Source organism: Lagopus leucura, unplaced genomic scaffold (assembly GCF_019238085.1).
Source record: "Lagopus leucura isolate 7727_CA_CO unplaced genomic scaffold, USGS_WTPT01 Super-Scaffold_100014, whole genome shotgun sequence".
NCBI classification, from domain to species: domain Eukaryota; kingdom Metazoa; phylum Chordata; class Aves; order Galliformes; family Phasianidae; genus Lagopus; species Lagopus leucura.
In genome coordinates this window covers 17,486,259-17,502,620 of record NW_024962268.1, presented here as the reverse complement: position 1 = coordinate 17,502,620, position 16,362 = coordinate 17,486,259, and the positions used below count along the sequence as shown (strand labels likewise).

Genomic DNA, 16,362 nt, shown 5'->3' with positions numbered 1-16,362 from the left:
TCACTCATAAAGGCTAAACTACACAATTACCTATGCAGTGAGCAGTCTGTAATCAAGACAAGGATGAAACTCTTCCACTGAGTCCCACGCTGTGTTCTAGCAGCCCTCTAACTGCTCCACTTTGTTCAGAGGAGCCCTGTCTCTGCCATAGAATACTACCCTATGCAGAAATCACCATCCCTCGTTTTTCAGGATTTTCAGCATGATTCTCAGCCTTCCAGGTGTTGAGAGGGAGGCAGAAGAGATTCTCGGCTTTGTTCCTTGGAGCGAAAGACAGGATGGTGTCAGTCGGTGCCCCTGCTCGCGGAGAGCACAGGTCGTTAATTAGGAGTCAAAGAGGAATGCGCCAATAGTTAACATACATAGAGCCAACCTCAGGGAAAGCTTTCCATCTTCACGATTTGCCTCTTTCTGGGGCTCAACACTGCGAACCCAGAAATGCCTCTCTTCCAGCCATGATTCATGGCCTGACATCCCCTGAGAAAAAACCTCACCATCCCTTTCATTTAAAAGGCAGAGAAGAGCTCAGATGCTGAGCACAGCGAGGAGGCTGCAGCGCTCCATCAAGCAGGACGTGCAAAAGTGAATGCAAAATTCAGGGAGAAGAAGTTGTCCTGAGTCCCTGCCCTAAAACCGGTTTCTGTCTCATCCCCATGACCTGGTTAACATTATAAGAAGCTGTGCAACAGGATTCACACCCCAGGGTGCCTCCTTTTGTCTCCCTTACTGTTTAATAATCATATACAGAGAAGAGACATCAGGGGTTATCCCATGCAATCTTCTGTGAGACTGCTGGATGTGGGACAAAAACGGAGACAAGCTGCTCTGGCCCAGGCAAGGCCAAAGTGCTTATGGACACACAGTCCAGTGCTTAGGCAACAGGAAAGCCCCAAAACATTGACCACTTCCCAGCAGCAGCACAAGGAGTTCACAGTTTCTATTTAGGAGCTCGCCTTCCATTGAAATTTAGGGGGATTTGGCCTCACCTCTTCCCAGCTCTTATTTTGGAGGATGTTGATAGCATTTTAGGCACACACATGCAGCTGTGCATTTCAAAGCAATCTGTTGTGATATAAGCCAAAACAGTATTGGAGTCATATGTTTTCTTACAGATAAAGCATCAATTTATAAACATGTACAGCAAGTCTATCCAACAGAAAAATGGCTTCATACATATGCAAACAACAAGAAATACATAAAGCAGCTCATCAAATTCCTTTCTGATGGAGAAACTGGAGAAACGACAGCATGAAGATGCTGTTTCCCACTGCAGTCAGAAGGAAGATGCAGAATGATGAGTTTGGTGCTTAGCACATGAAGTTGCAATTGCATCCCATGTCACTGCACAGGGAAAATGCCATTTGTCACCTTGGGGCGTGCTGTGATTTTTTGTTCTTTATCTCTCATCTTCTTTGAGTATACAAGCTCTTGATTCACATTCAGGAAAGCAACAATGAGCAAAAATCATCTTAAAGCTCCATTCAAGCTAACCATCACTGAGGTCAGCTCCAATAATGTGTTAATATCAGAAGTTAACAAGGAAGTAACTGTGATGATTACATCAGTCTTGTGTATGCTCTGGAGCACTTAAAATCTCACTGTATTTAAGTCCTATCCCAAATATCAGCTTCAGGAGTATTTGTTCTTTACTACAGGCACAGACATTTCCTTTCTTCCGACACTGCACTGTGCTGGGCACCAGATGTCTGCTGCCCCCAACACAACACACATAAGGTCAATTACACGCTACGTGTTCTCAAGATCTGAGATGTTTGTGGAGCTGATGGGTAGCAAAATCAATATACGTATTTACATGAAATTCTTTTGAGAACACAATAAGCATCTATCCAAGACCGCATATAACCCAGAACAAAAATACGATGTTCAATTTTTTCCTAAAATAAAGCTACAAATTTCAGAATTCAGCCAGAAACCACAAAAAAGACACAAAAGAGGGTTAAAACTGAATAGAAGTCCAGCAAGCCAACAACTGCAAAGGCCACATTCTGCTCCCAGCTATGCCAGTGTAAATACAAAAATCACTCTGCTGACCTCCGCGCTTTGCTAGGTCGGCTCTATACATCCAGGCACTGAGCTCCCCAAGTCTCTGCAAACACCAGCTTAAAACAAAATATTTCTGCACCACACATTGTTAACTATATGATGAATGCCACAGAGAAAACTTCTCAGTGTTTGCGCATGAGAAAGCAAAAGCCCTTTAAAGCCCCCCCAAAAATGTAAGTTTAATAACTCGGACACACAATTACTACAAACAGCTCTTGGGAGCTAAGTGCCAGCCACCCCCAGGGCTCCTGGAGGAGTTCCACCCTCATCCATTCCTGCTGGCTGCAAAACCACTACTTTGTGGGGTCTTCAGAAAAAAAATACCAATGACCAAAAGAATTCCAACCAGCTTCAGGTTGGGTTGAAAACTCTGGAGAGCTTAATCTGTGGTGGGTTTCTAAACGCAAATTGCAGACAGGCCCTTGCAAGAGCTATGCTAGTAAACACTCACTTATTCCTCCCACGATACAAACAGTAGGAAATTAGATGTTTTCCAGTCATTTCTTTGGGGGATCTGAAGTCTTGTCCCTGCAAGCCAGGAAGTTCTCCAGCTGTACTCTTCAGTTGCATAGGCTATAATCAGAGGTGTTCTCTCCTATGATAGAAGGACTGGTTTCTTGGACAAAATATGGAAAGAAATTGGTAAGAAATAGTATTGGAAACTGTAGGGAAATGTAACATCACAATGTTACTAATAAATTAATTTATTCACAATTATTATTTTTGTAGCACTCAAAATACAGCCTTAATTTGTAAGGTAAATATGGATATACTGCTCTTGTCCCAGAGAGCTTACACAGTAACTTGCTATATTAAGGCTAATTAATATTGAAAATAGGAAAGTTCACTGCCCTTCGTAACAGAAATTGTATGGAAAATCTCTCTGCTATGCTGTTTGTTTCAGTTTGCAGGAATGTTTCATTGGAGGATGAGGTGAGGCTGCATTCACAGAGCACTGACTGCTCCCCTCAGGCCCTCTCCTAGAATCACAGAATGGCAGGGGCTGGAAGGGACCTCTGGAGGTCCCCTAGTCCACTTTCTGCTAATGCAAGTTCACTCCCTAGAGTACAATGCACAGCGAAGTGTTCAAGAGGTCCTGAGCATCTCCATCAACCAGAGGTAGAGATGTGTGGACAGAGTAGCTGTTTGTGAACCTTTGTAGTGTTTGGAGACTTGTTAGAGCTGACTTAATGCATTTGCAGTGTATTTACAGGTTGATCATTTAAAAAATCAATTATATATGAAAAAATTCCCCACTTTAACAGGGTGTTCTGTAAAAATCCCAAGTGTGAGGCAAAGTATCCATATTTTACTTCTCTGAAGTCATTCTTAATGTACTTCTTTATATGGTCACAGAATTTATTTAGAGGTTACTACGAATCTACAGGGGATAAAACCTTCTTACATAGGCTCTACTCTGACTCAGGTATGGACTTCACAACAGAGTAAAACTCCTATGAATTAGTGCACAACAGAAGAGATAAACGTGTGTTGAGTATGCTGCTTTAATCTTCAAAACACAAAGCAGCAACTGAAGTCTGGAGAGTATAAAACAGGAAGGTCTAATGGTACCACTGAAAGAGAAGGGAAAATGGCAATGCAGAAATCATACAGTTAAACCCATTTGCCTACCTGCTACTTCTAACATCTGCCACAGTTATTAAGTGGCAAGAGTCACTGAGCTGTCTTTCATCTCTCAACCCTTATTTACCATTTGCATCGCTCTTAGCAGTGCGCTCTGTTTAATTTTTACTTCTATTCACGTGATACATTCACTTGTTTATGGGGCATGGCCCGGGTTTGGATTTTACATACAATGTGTATTTGATCGAAGCAATCTGCAATTTTGTTTTCTGGGATGGAAACACTTATCCTTGCTTGTTTTTAGCAAAGATAACTTGAGGGCCATGTTTGGAATTAACATTACCATTTCAAAACAGAAAAAGAGAAAGGCCAGTTTCTACCCTCCCTTGAATTCAGAGACGACTGAGCAAGACCTCCATGCACTGCACAGAGCCAGATATCTTCTCCCAGATAATCTTTCAGGCATCAAAAGAAAAATATTTCACAATGATATAATATCTCAAATTATGTACTCACCCTTAGATCTCTATTTAAATTCCATTCTTTTCCCTCCCAAAGGTGATGCCAATTTGCTCTTAATCTTTCTCCCTTATTACGCAACTAAGACAAACTTTTATCGCAGGGTCTGAGACTGTTCTGTTTTTTTCTTACCAAGTTTGGTCCAAAGGTTATCATTTCACAAAGTATCCTAAGGACATTTTCACTCCCAAGAAATATTCTGATGAGAAGATTATTTTTAACTCCGCTAAGCTCTGATGAGTGCAAAATGTGACATGGGGTGCTCAGCAGCCTTGGGGAAAACACCAGTCAACAGGGTTTGTGTTCTTCGCAACCTGAACCTTTCAGCAGCAAGACTCTGTGCACACAGTACGCGATGTACATCTCATCAGAAACCCAAAGGATTGCCAGACAGGTGAAAAATGTGCATAAAGCCTGCCAGCAGCTAGCTAGAGACAGCAAGGTGCTGCCTAGGGGTGCAGCCTCATACTTGCATTCCCATGGTGGAGATGTGGCCAACAGAACACCCAGCCCCTGGCAATGCTGCAGGCAGCCTGCTCCAGGATGGCAGCTCCAGGTTTTCTCCCTGTCAATGTCAGAAGTGGCAGGACAGGAAATGGGACAAGACCACTCATGATCCTGTAATACATCCTAGAAAAATCATGAGAGAGATAATGGGAAAGACAGGAGAGGGAAGTGCCAGAGGTTGGCTGCTAGGAGCACATGGGCACTAAAAAGACACCTCCACAGAAGCAATGCAAGCTCTGGCACGGCACATCTGCAGAACAGCCAAGGGAGTATGTTGCCTCTCTGCAAACACCCAATGTGGTGTTTTGGCAGTGCTTTCGCTGCCTGCACCCAGATAGTGGGGCTCAGGTTGCAGGCATGGTTGCAGGAGCTCTCTGCTCAGGAGCTAACTCTCCATTTGCAAACATACTATTCCTGTTCACTAGGATTTCCTATCAAAGCAACACTACTCCCTTCTCCTCCTCTACAAACATACAAACAAACATACAGCAGAGGCTGCCCCCTCCAGCAGCGTGTCCCACTCTGGAGGCATTTTATATTACTTTTCCCAGTGTCCTAAAACCAGGACCACAGAGACTGTTCCAAAAGTGGCTTTCATTTTACACTAGAATAGCTTCCATTAATGCAACAAGCTCTATACTTTATGATATCCAAAGTGGAAGCCCAGATCTTGTTTGCTTTTTAAACATCACCAGCCATCACGCACTTTATCTTCGCATACTTCCCAGCGCATGTCTGAATGTGCCATTCATCCACCACTTATTAATGTTTCAAGAGTCTTCCTTAAGACGTACATGAGATTTAGGAAGGATTTTGCTTTAGAAGCCTCCTGACCATTCTGTGCAAGCAGAGGGCGTACTTCTATTTCACAAACTGGGTTTAATCTACAGAAACACACTGCTTCTGTTTCCAAATATTCCTTCTTAGAACAGTTATGAAAAGCAGTCCTTATTTCTCTTCAAGGAAGAAATATAATTTGGATTTCTCAATTCTGATCACCTTAACACCCAGGCTCAATTTTGTTTGCTAAAGCAACCTACAGGCTCCAAGTAATATAAATTTAATCTACAAAGCTTCTCGCTTGGGCTGGGTGGGTCCAGCATGCCTGTGTTACAGACTCCACACGGTGTGTCAGCAGCATCTGGTGTGAACAGCAGGATCTCAGTCTTGGTGCTCATGTCACTCCATTGGGCGCATTTCTTGACTTTCAGGTCTGGATTGGATTTTTCACTAGGATATCCTGGTATCTCAAGGGATCAGAGATTTATGGCTGGTCCACGATTTTGTCTCAGTATTTTGGAGCTGCAGTGGTTTCTTATGGAACAGCTTGTGAAAGCCTGATGTGTTTGACAACACATACTACACATCTATTTCTCCTTCTGCATCCTTATAAACAAAGAGCTAACTCTCTAGTTAACCAGATTGTTGTGGGACAATAGGTATGCATATGAAAGTCAGAAAACACTCCTATGTCGTCTAAGATTTGGGATTCACCTCCTTCATCCTCAGTGATTGCTAAAAATGTGTAACTTTTTTCTAAGTCATAAAAAATAATTTGCCTTTGATTGTACCCAAAGAAAAGGATTATTAAGAGCAACAAACGATTTTCCTTAATTTCAGGCTTTACTCTGGTAAAGTTCTAAGCCCTCCTATGTGCCAGGAAGGGATTTTGCCTTCAGTAAAAGAAAGAAAAATAGTCAGGCATCAATAGTTATACAGGAACATTTTGATGGTTGGCATAATCTAGAGGTTAAATGTCCCAATAGGCAGCTGACCCAGGGAAAAACAGCAGTGATGCTAAGTTTAAAATTTAAATATTCAATCAGATCAATGAAGCAATTTCTCCAGGGCGCAACTTTTAGGTTAATTTGCTGAAGGCTGAAGGAGCAGGTGGCAAAAAGTGACTGAGACTGAAACCCTCAGCTTTTACACTACATTTGCTTTTTCATCCCATTTTGTTCATGAACTTAGTCCTCAGAACAGGTTCCTAGCAAACCCTAGGAAGAGAATTCAGTAGGTACAGCAGGAACAGCAGCACAAATCTCTGCTCATGTCCATGCCTGGAACTCCCACATCACAACAAGGACCTGTGGGCTGCAGAACTGCAGACTGTGAGATAAGTGGACTTATGTGAAATGAGCACAAGAGGGAGGATGCTGCAGGTCAAAGCAGTGGGATGTCTCCAGTGCTGCCAGACTGCCTCACTACATCACCTCACAACTGTGAGTTTCATTACACAGCTATATTTAATCCTATTTTTCTCCTTCTTGCATTCTTATCTTGATATCAATAGTACTTCCTCCTCAGCTCAGTTGTTTCCCAAGAACCCTGTTCTAACTTGCAAGGAAGTTCTCAATATAATGATAACTGCATTGAACAAGAAATTGTTTTGTCACATTTTCCCAAAGTCCTAGTGGCTCCTTCTTCCCCTATAGATCTACTCGTGGAGCCACCCTGTGGGCATTTGCACTGTTTCTGCGCTAAAAGATAACCCGGTGAGGGAGGATACATGAAGTTTCATGAAACTGCATGACCTCTTGTGGAGGAGCACTCACTCCAAGCAGAAAGCTCAGGTAGGCTTGGCCTTGGAGCTTCTCACTTCACAGCAAACCTCAAATATCGTATCTGGAAATCAAACCTCAGCTGTGCATTGGCTAGAGCACCAAGCTTTTTCTCAAAACCTGTACTCAGCACACAAAAGAATGGTATTTTGGCTTAGAGGCCTTGGAAGAACAGGAGTTCAGTTTTTCCATTCTGTCATTATTCCAGCAAGATCCTTCAGGTAAGTAGGCCTCACTTGTTTATGCTGATGCTTCACGGAGACACTCAGGAAGTCTGAATAATGCTTAAATTCATAGCCTGCCAGGTATCTCATAAGATAGGTCTTGTTTATATTGCTCAAACATGTGTCTGAAGAAACAGATATTTCCAAGAATTTTACTTATTTTATAACCCTCCAGCGGGTCAGGTACCTGGAAGGAAACACTCCACAGTAAAACACAGCAGTTAATAAACTGCTTTTCCCCCAGAGAACTCAAGCACCTGCAGAAAGCAAGCTGAGGTCATCACCACCCTGTCACCAAGCTGTGACTTGTTCACAGCAGGGAGAGAAGGTTTGACCGGAACACCAACAGTTCTTCAACCCACACGTGATATCCATTAGGCTGCAAGGCCTTGACAGCAGTTTGATGCATAGCTTTAAGTCACACAAGGTTTAATACAAGCATAAATTACAAGTAGATGATTTAAAACAGAAACATCCAGATGAGAAATGGAATGTAAAGTGAGCATGGGCTCACCACAGACAGAAACGCCACCTACAAGCAAGAAGCAAATGCCACTCCAAAAGGAGCAGAACTCTGTCTGAAATTTGTGCTGGTTACATGAAGGATTTACAATGGGTACGGGCTGGATTTACTTTGAGTGATGTGCTGGGTTTACACTGGGTGCCTGCTGTATTCTTACACCAGTTTTGCATTCTGTGTAGTACAAAGGATGTGGCATTTTTCTAATCTAAAGGAGATCCTGACTTGGTTTCATCATGAGTAGTGCTACTCCAATGTAGTACAAGGCCAGTGGTCCCAAGTGTGTTGAAGGTTATATAAGAAAGAAGAATATACCTCCTCCTGTATTTTAATACTATTAATGACAATCATTAACGTGAGAGAATACCCTCAAGGCTGGAAAATCCCTGGGGAGCGGAGTACAGGAGCTGACACCTGGACATGGGATTAGTTTCCTTGGTTATTAGAGCTGGCTGAACTGTTCTAACAGACACAGGTATCTAATTTAATTACATATTAGACAAAACACTTTTGATTACTATTCAGCCCGCCAGAATTAATGAATTTCTAAGTCCTACTTCCATCATAAAATCTCTTCCCTCTAGTCTTTTTATCTCTTTTGTTTTCCGAGCTCTTCTCAGAAAACAATCTCTTCAATCCACCTCTCTCAAGACAGATGTTTACTGCTGTACTAACTTGCATGACTTTTTTATGATGATGATGCCCCTTAAACTCATTTCTATCGTTTATGATTTGATTCTTGGGTCACCAGGGAAAGCATCTGAGTCACAAAAAAGTCCAATAAAGCACCAGGATTCTGATTTTCTCATACACTATTTAAAACAGAGTCCATTTAAAAGCAGAGCCTTGAATAAACCTTTGTTGACTTTGAATTCCACATGCCAGACATAAGCTTCTGATCTATCTGGCATCTGCACACTCTTTAAACCATTGTTTTTCTTCTTCCATAGTGTAACTGACAAATTCATAGAATCATAGAATGGTCTGGGTTGAAAAGGACCACAATGATCATCGAGTTTCAACCCCCCTGCTATGTGCAGGGTCACCAACCACCAGACCAGGCTGCCCAGAGCCACATCCAGCCTGGCCTTGAATGTCTCCAGGGATGGGGCACCCACAGCCCCCTTGGGCAACCTGTTCCACTGCCTCACCACCCTCTCCATGAAATTATTCAAATCTGAATTATTTTAACCACACATTTTAGCCTGATGAAAGTGGCTAATTTACCAAATCATCTGTTGCATACAGCCCTCATTTTCTGAACTGAAGCAATGATTTAAAATCAGATTGCAGATTCCTGGGTCAGATATTGAGTAGCAGGACAAAGTTCAGAAAGCAGGATTTCTCAGTTTCCACAGAGACAAACTTGAAGCAATTCTACTGAGTCCCACAGTGTTACATTATTGTCAGAGATTGTTTTCCTGTGCAATAAAGCCACTCTTCAGATCATGCTGTAGCAAGCAAGACAGGAGGAGATGAAGTTATGAACCTTTATCAGTGTGTTCGGTACCTGCAGCCATGCAAGGATGACATTTTCAAGGCTACGCAGGTGCTTTTATCCCAGGGATATCCCAGCTCAGAGCAATCCAATCGCTCTGCACACCTACAGCCCCAAATATAGCTCCTGCCATCTGAAGGCAGCGATTAATCCCTGAGATTGAGCATTAAAGTGTCAGATTCTTCCAGTCAGTGTGATGCAAACATGAGCACTGCACCAATGCGCTGCTGAATACACAGGCCAAACCCAAAGGTATTAATCCAGTCCATAGATCTTGAGAAATGAAACTTGGAATATTTAATTACCACTGACTTCTTTTTAAAATGGGTTTACATCCTTCCCTTCTCCCTGCAACTCAAATATAACATCATTCTCATCACACTTCTGTCTTACAAAAGATTTGAACCATTTGAAAGGTGTGCTTGCACAGCAGAAGTTATTGAAAAAAGCCATTCTCACCTATTTAACTCATAAATGCTACAGAAGAGCAGTGTTCTCATATTTTCTTAGAACTCCTATAATTCAAAAGTAGACAGAAAAACCTACTTTGCTGCCTATGACTGCTGGCTTTGAAATCAATGCAAGCACTGCCCTTTTTTATTCACAAGCTCTTGTTTTCAAATAGAGCACTTTTGGGAATGAGTGTTTTACTGGAATTAATTGCTTTTCCTGTTCGGGGAAAAACAAACAAACAGGTTTATTCATTTAGAGGATTTGGCAACTGCAGATCTCCAGTTACTTTTTTGGAACAGGTATTTAACAAAGGATGTCAACCCATAAATTCAGTAAACATATGGGATTTGCAAATTAATCCAATAAGGCCATTATGCTGACGCTCCAGACGTCTAGTCACCATGAAGAGGAGAAAGGACACTAATTCTAAAAGGATTTCCCGAAAGTCATTTTCACGTTCAGAAGTCAAGAGCAAATTTCCCCTTTAGTAGTGTTGGTATGGGAGGGTTAAGATAGCAAGAGGCAACAGAAATCGGTGCCCATGATAGCACGTTCCATATCACACATCTGAGCTTTAAGAAAAGAAAACACCCTTTATCCAGATTCGCTGTTACTCTACACTACAGTAACTGAAAATAGGAGACAGTATCCCTTAAGATCGAGTACTAAGAGCCAGTGTGACTCATACTGATTTCCAGCAGTTGTTCATAGGGACAACTAGCTCCAAAAAGGGGCTGTTGATAACATCTCTCAATTAATTAATATAATTAATGAATTGGCAATACCCAAATTCTTGTGAAAATAAGTGGTAACACAAAGTCCTTCTGTTCCAGAGGTTGTATGAACCATGCTGATCTGGTGTTTACATTTATTTTCTGCACCTCTGTCCTACCACCTACCCTCTGTTCCAACTACCAATGTAAACTACAGCAAATGGTCACATCACTCGCAGTAGACTTCATTATAATTTTTTTTACAGGAGTTTAAATAAGGAGTAGCTCTTCAGGGTTGCTGAAACTGCACAAGTAAAAGAAAAGAGCCATATCTTCACACGTAGCTCCTCTGCATTCCAGCACAGGCACATCTGCCCAAAATGCAAATGCATTTCTGGTTAGCTACTGAACTTTCAGTTCAGTACAGTGGTTATTACTGCATGTATATACATCCTATATACACATCCTAAAAAGTATGTCGAGAAACATTTTTCACTGCTGCCTTATGAATTCTTAGATAAGGCAGGCTAAATTCCTAGTTGACACAACCCAAAAAAGGCTTAAAATATTTATATGACATTGCCCTCTAGAGGAAACCGAGAAAAATCTACGTTTTAGCAGCACTTTTTTACAGGTGAAAATAGGAAGCACAGTTTTCGACAGAATAACTAGTGTGTTAGAAATCATCTTCAGTGAGAATTTCACACCCTGGTTTGACTCTGCTTTCAATGAGCTTTTGAGAGGGAATCCCCAATCGCTTGCTTATATTTCCCATCTGGCCTCAGTGTTTTAACGCTACCACAACATTTACTGATTTCAAGGCATTTCTGCTTATTCCTTCAATATCAGAACAAAAATAGGCCAGGCAGGCTGCAGAAAATCTGCAACACTTAGTAATTTCTCAGCACAGCACAAGTTGCACCAAGTCAATGTATATGAGGATGAGAAGAGGGACACCACTGCCTTTTGTTCCCTCAAATAGTTACTCTGCTGGTCTGTACCAATCAAATGAAAAAGTAACGGACCTGGAAAACATACTCAAAATCATTGCTCTATTTATCAACTCTTAATTTTGCTAAGGAAAAATGGGGAAAAACAACAACAACAACAACAACAAACAAAACAACAACAACAGAAACACCAAGTGACTTCAGCATCATTCTAAGCAATAAAGAAAGTCTTAGTCATCACAGAACCAACAGTCTCCTTTGGTCAGATTTCAACAGTTTTATTGCATTTTGAAAAAGCCCAAACCTGCATTTCACCTGTACCTCACTTCTACAGATACTCTTACTGAGGTCATCATCCTGGCTAGCCTTCCTGAGTCTTGGATCCTTTAGTGTGACATTCACTGCTAACAACATTTCCTCTCCTCTTCTCCTGTCTCCATAGGTACAAATTGATCTTCTAGATATGCCCTAAACCTTGTCACAGTGCAAACACTCCCTGTCATGCCTACCAGCTTATCTTTTTACTGGTACCAGTCTGTTAAAATATCTTTGGAGGCCTGGGCAATCTTTCTGAGCATCACACATTTCATCCGGAGTAAGCCACAAGAATCATGAGTGATGCTACAGAGCCTGCAACATATAGCCCTTCCCATCTTAGCCTACATCTAATAGGAAGGAGACAGAAAAATAAGTTTCAAGGAGCATGAAATATTGGTCTGTGCCTGGAGGCAAGTGTCACATTAGATAAGAAGAGTAATAAGTTTTCTCCAGGAGGGAAAAAAAAAAAAAAAAGAACAGACAAAAGCCATTCATGGCAGCAGCTGCCCCTGGCGTTGCATACCCATCTTTCTTCCAGTCATACCTGTATCTCCTATACCTGTTCTCTCACCTGTGCCCACAGATCGCAGGCTCCCATTGATGACAGGCTCCCACAGCCTGTGCTTGTAGAACCATCTCCTGTTCATCATCCTTCAGCCATCCCTGCTCCTCTCCATGCCCAGACAGCCTGATTCCCAGTGAGATGGGATTTAAGCTCTGGCTTTTCAGCTGCCAACCACTGCTCCTGCTCCTAGCTCTGAAGCATCACAGCTCAGCCCTAGTACACCTGGTGGAATTGCAACTGTCACACCCAAAGGTACATGATGTTGGCAAGACAGGATTGCATCCTCCTTGCAGACTGAAAATCTTCTGAGAATAAGAGTGCTGCTTTTTTTACTTCAGCGCAATGAGAGATTTTTCAGTGGATACTGGAGAAGATGTGCCCATCCAGGGTTTATGGCATAACAACTCACTATGGGTGGAAGAGGACAAGAGTCAGCCTCATGGACATCATTCTCCAGCACACAGCCTGCTATGTGCAAAATTGTGGACTTCCAGAATATGAAGGGCAGTTCACATTTACAGATTCAAAGAGACACTGTGAATGACTGACTGCACATTGCAAATTGGTGTGTAAGGGCACAAGCATTATAAGAAGAGCAAGAATAATGGGCACAGAATGTTTCTTGCTCATGTTTTTGAACATCTATCTTTTTAATTATTGACGACTGAAGCACTGTACTGTGCCAGCAAATGCACTGCTGGGGAGGCTGTGAAATTATCCTTCTGTGGCTGAAGGCCTCACCTGCTCCCTGCCTGGGTGGTGGAGAAAAGTGACCTTGTTTTGTGCATTACAGCAGTTCGCCAGTTAGTGAGTTCTGCTGCATCCTGACTTTCAATACTTCAGAGCATGAGATGCCTGCTGCATGCAGGGCTGGAAGCCCACTCGAGATGGAAAAGGGATCTTGTTTGCACTTTGGTGCTGGGGACAAATGACAGGAACTCAAGGATCCCACAGCAGATCAGTCGGGAGGACAGAGCTCTGTCCCAAGGAGTGATCTTCTGCTCTTGTAATTATATATGGCCAGAACATCAAATTAAAAGCAGATGCACAGTCCTACAATCGGCAACGTGTATGGCCTTCTAAGCAGAGGTTTTGTAGCTCATTGAAACAAAACAAAAATATTCTCCCAAAACACTCAAGACAACCCATACTGTCATCTCTGAAGCTTTTCCACCTCCTAAGGCAACACCACCAAACTTTGTGTGAGAATTTTAAAGCCTGATGCAAACCCTCTTAAAGCGAAGTGTAGAGAGCAGCAGCTGGTGAGCATTTGCTGCAGATGGCCCTGGGGATGCTGCCTAACTCTTCACATATTCCCTCTGTATCGCAGTTCCTACAGAATTAGGTGAGATCTGTTTTCAGTGGCAGCAGTGTGTAGAAGATGCCCAAAATTCTGGAGCAAACACATGAACGTATGTAGGACAGGAGCTATCTAAAACAGTCTCAACATCATCTTTTAGGGTTGCTAGCTAAAACCGAGCTGAGGGAAAAGACAAATATGATGTAAAGTAGGAGGGTTTGGAAAGTCTGTTGAGGAGGTTATAATGTTGGCATGCTGCAGAAGAACATTACTACAAGAGTGAAGGTCCACTACTCCACAGAGGCTGAAGTCATCGTGGAGAGGTTGAGAGAGAGATAGGAACCAGAGGGTTGGAAGGAAGCAGGGTGAAGCCACACACAGATTAACACAGCAAAGACGACAAACAAGCTAAATGATCTCTGTTGAGTCTGGGGATTAGTGACCTTCTGTTTAAGTCTCTTGCTCTAGAGAGAGGATTTAGGATAAAGCTCATTTCTGCACAGCAATTTGTTTCTCAACATGTGTGGCTAAGTCTGCCCATAACTGTCTTTCTTGAAGACTTAAAGGAAGGGAAGAATAACATCTTTTTCTTTGTTTCTTAGTCGTGTCATATTTTAAGAGAGGTAGTTAGTATTTGGTATCAGAACAAAACACAGCAGCCATGCCTTCGAGATGGCTCCATCCTCTAACATACAAGGCTTTCACAGCTCAGCAAGACTCCTGAGAACCAAAATTCACAGGTTTCTTCCCATTTCGCAGAGGTTGAGCACACACATTCACCATCTCCCTGCTCATAGAAGCTCAACAGCCAAGAGCCCTGTGTGCTGCTTATTTTCCATTCTCAGGTTCAGAGGGCACATCAGCCTACACTGCCTATCTGTGCCCCTGACAATGAGCCCCAGGTCCTAGCCTCTGTGCCCCGATCCATCACTTTGCAGCATGAAAATTGTTAATACGATAAAAATAAAAAATAAAGGAAACAAATTCAACCCCACGATAGACTGGGGGCATTTTTTAGGTCAGTTATGATAAATCTATTCCCTGAGATTGCATTTGGAGGCTGTGCTCTCCAGGACCACTGTGCTTGTTTTTCTCTCTGTAGTCAGTGTTGTTAATATTTTAACAAGGAGCTCCCACATAAATGTTTGCCCCTTAGCCAAGGGCAAAGGGCCAGGATACATTTCCATTTGTTTTTCTATTAAAGCAAAAATATTTTCTTATGAACATAACCAGGAGAAGGCCCTACTAACACCAGGCAGTACAGCTGCTTACACTAAGCAGCACTTTGTGTTGGCAGCACTTTTGTTTTGGGAATGAGGTGAGGAAACAAAGCAAAACAGAGCAATTGATCTGTGCAACCTGACATGCCCAGGGGGTGGGAGGGTGGTGACAGAAAGCATTCTGTGATGACCAGAGGAATTTTCTTGGGATGATTTCTCCCTGAGAAGACGGATGTATAAAGGAGACTGCTCTGCTGAGCAGCACGTAAATCCACAATAACTTCCAGAGAAAAATAAGTTTATCACAGGCAGAGAAACCTAAAAAATTCCTCTTCCTTCATACTGCATGCTTTCATGTGCCTTAATTCCTGACCCTACCTAAGAATGGATTTATTGCCAAAAGCTTCAACCAATGGCTACAGCTGATGAGCAGAGGGAGCACCGCCCAGGGCATGGTTTGTCTCACCACACATCAAATCATGAGGAAATCATTATGACCCACAGGGCATCATTTAAACTAAACCTTGCTCACCATCCCCACACACCAGCCAGAGCATTTGGCAGTGGTCTGAGCACCACACTGAGTAACATGGTGCTGCAAAATTCTGCAGATGTTCCAATGACAACCATGGCTCCCAAAGTGGCTACAGGGAGTGTTACAGCAGCAGCAGCACTTGTGGCACACCGTAGCGCAGCTGGAAGCAGCCTCCCACAGAAAATGTGAAATTGGAGCACTGCAGTTTGATAACAAAGAGTGTCTACAGTCAGGGAGTTTTTCATCCTGACAAGGAAATCTGTTGTGAAGACAAGCGCAAAACAGGTTATGATAGAAAAGTCTTTCAGCTCAAACTCCAGGGAAAGGAGGAGTCCAATAAAAAGCGCACTGAAGTATCACTTTTCAAGGTACAGCATCAAATTTTTGAGGAGTCCTGCTCAGATGCAACAAAGGTCCCCATTCTCTACTCCCATTCCCTCTTCATCTGCTTGTACCCACAGCTCCCAGCAAGAGGTCAAAAAAGAAGAGCACTGTCCTGAAGACTTCTTTCCAAGCTGAATTTGGCTTTGAATACAGCCAGGGCCTGCCCATCGCATTTCCAGCACCAGCAAAGACTGTTTTGATAGACAACCCAATGTTTCATCTAAATGCACGTACAGCCCAGTACTGTTACTGACTGTCAGCAGCATGTAGTGCTTTGTCCATTTTGACACCTGTAATTTGATTAGAAGCTCAGAATCACACTTTGTAACCAGCTGCTAACACTTACAGAGAAATGGGACTGTGTTTAGGATGTCTGTGTACTGTGCATCTACTGAGAACAGCATTGACCTGTTGGGAGGACCTGGACATTGCCTTCATACTCCCAGT

The 16,362-nt window shown here is 42.6% G+C and overlaps 1 protein-coding gene across 1 annotated transcript in view; it reads right to left on the bottom strand.

Moving 5' to 3' along the window:
- Nucleotides 1–16,362, bottom strand: part of PDZD2 (PDZ domain containing 2) — a 138,669-nt gene that overhangs the window by 118,041 nt on the left and 4,266 nt on the right. The gene's annotated exons all lie outside the window — the stretch shown is intronic.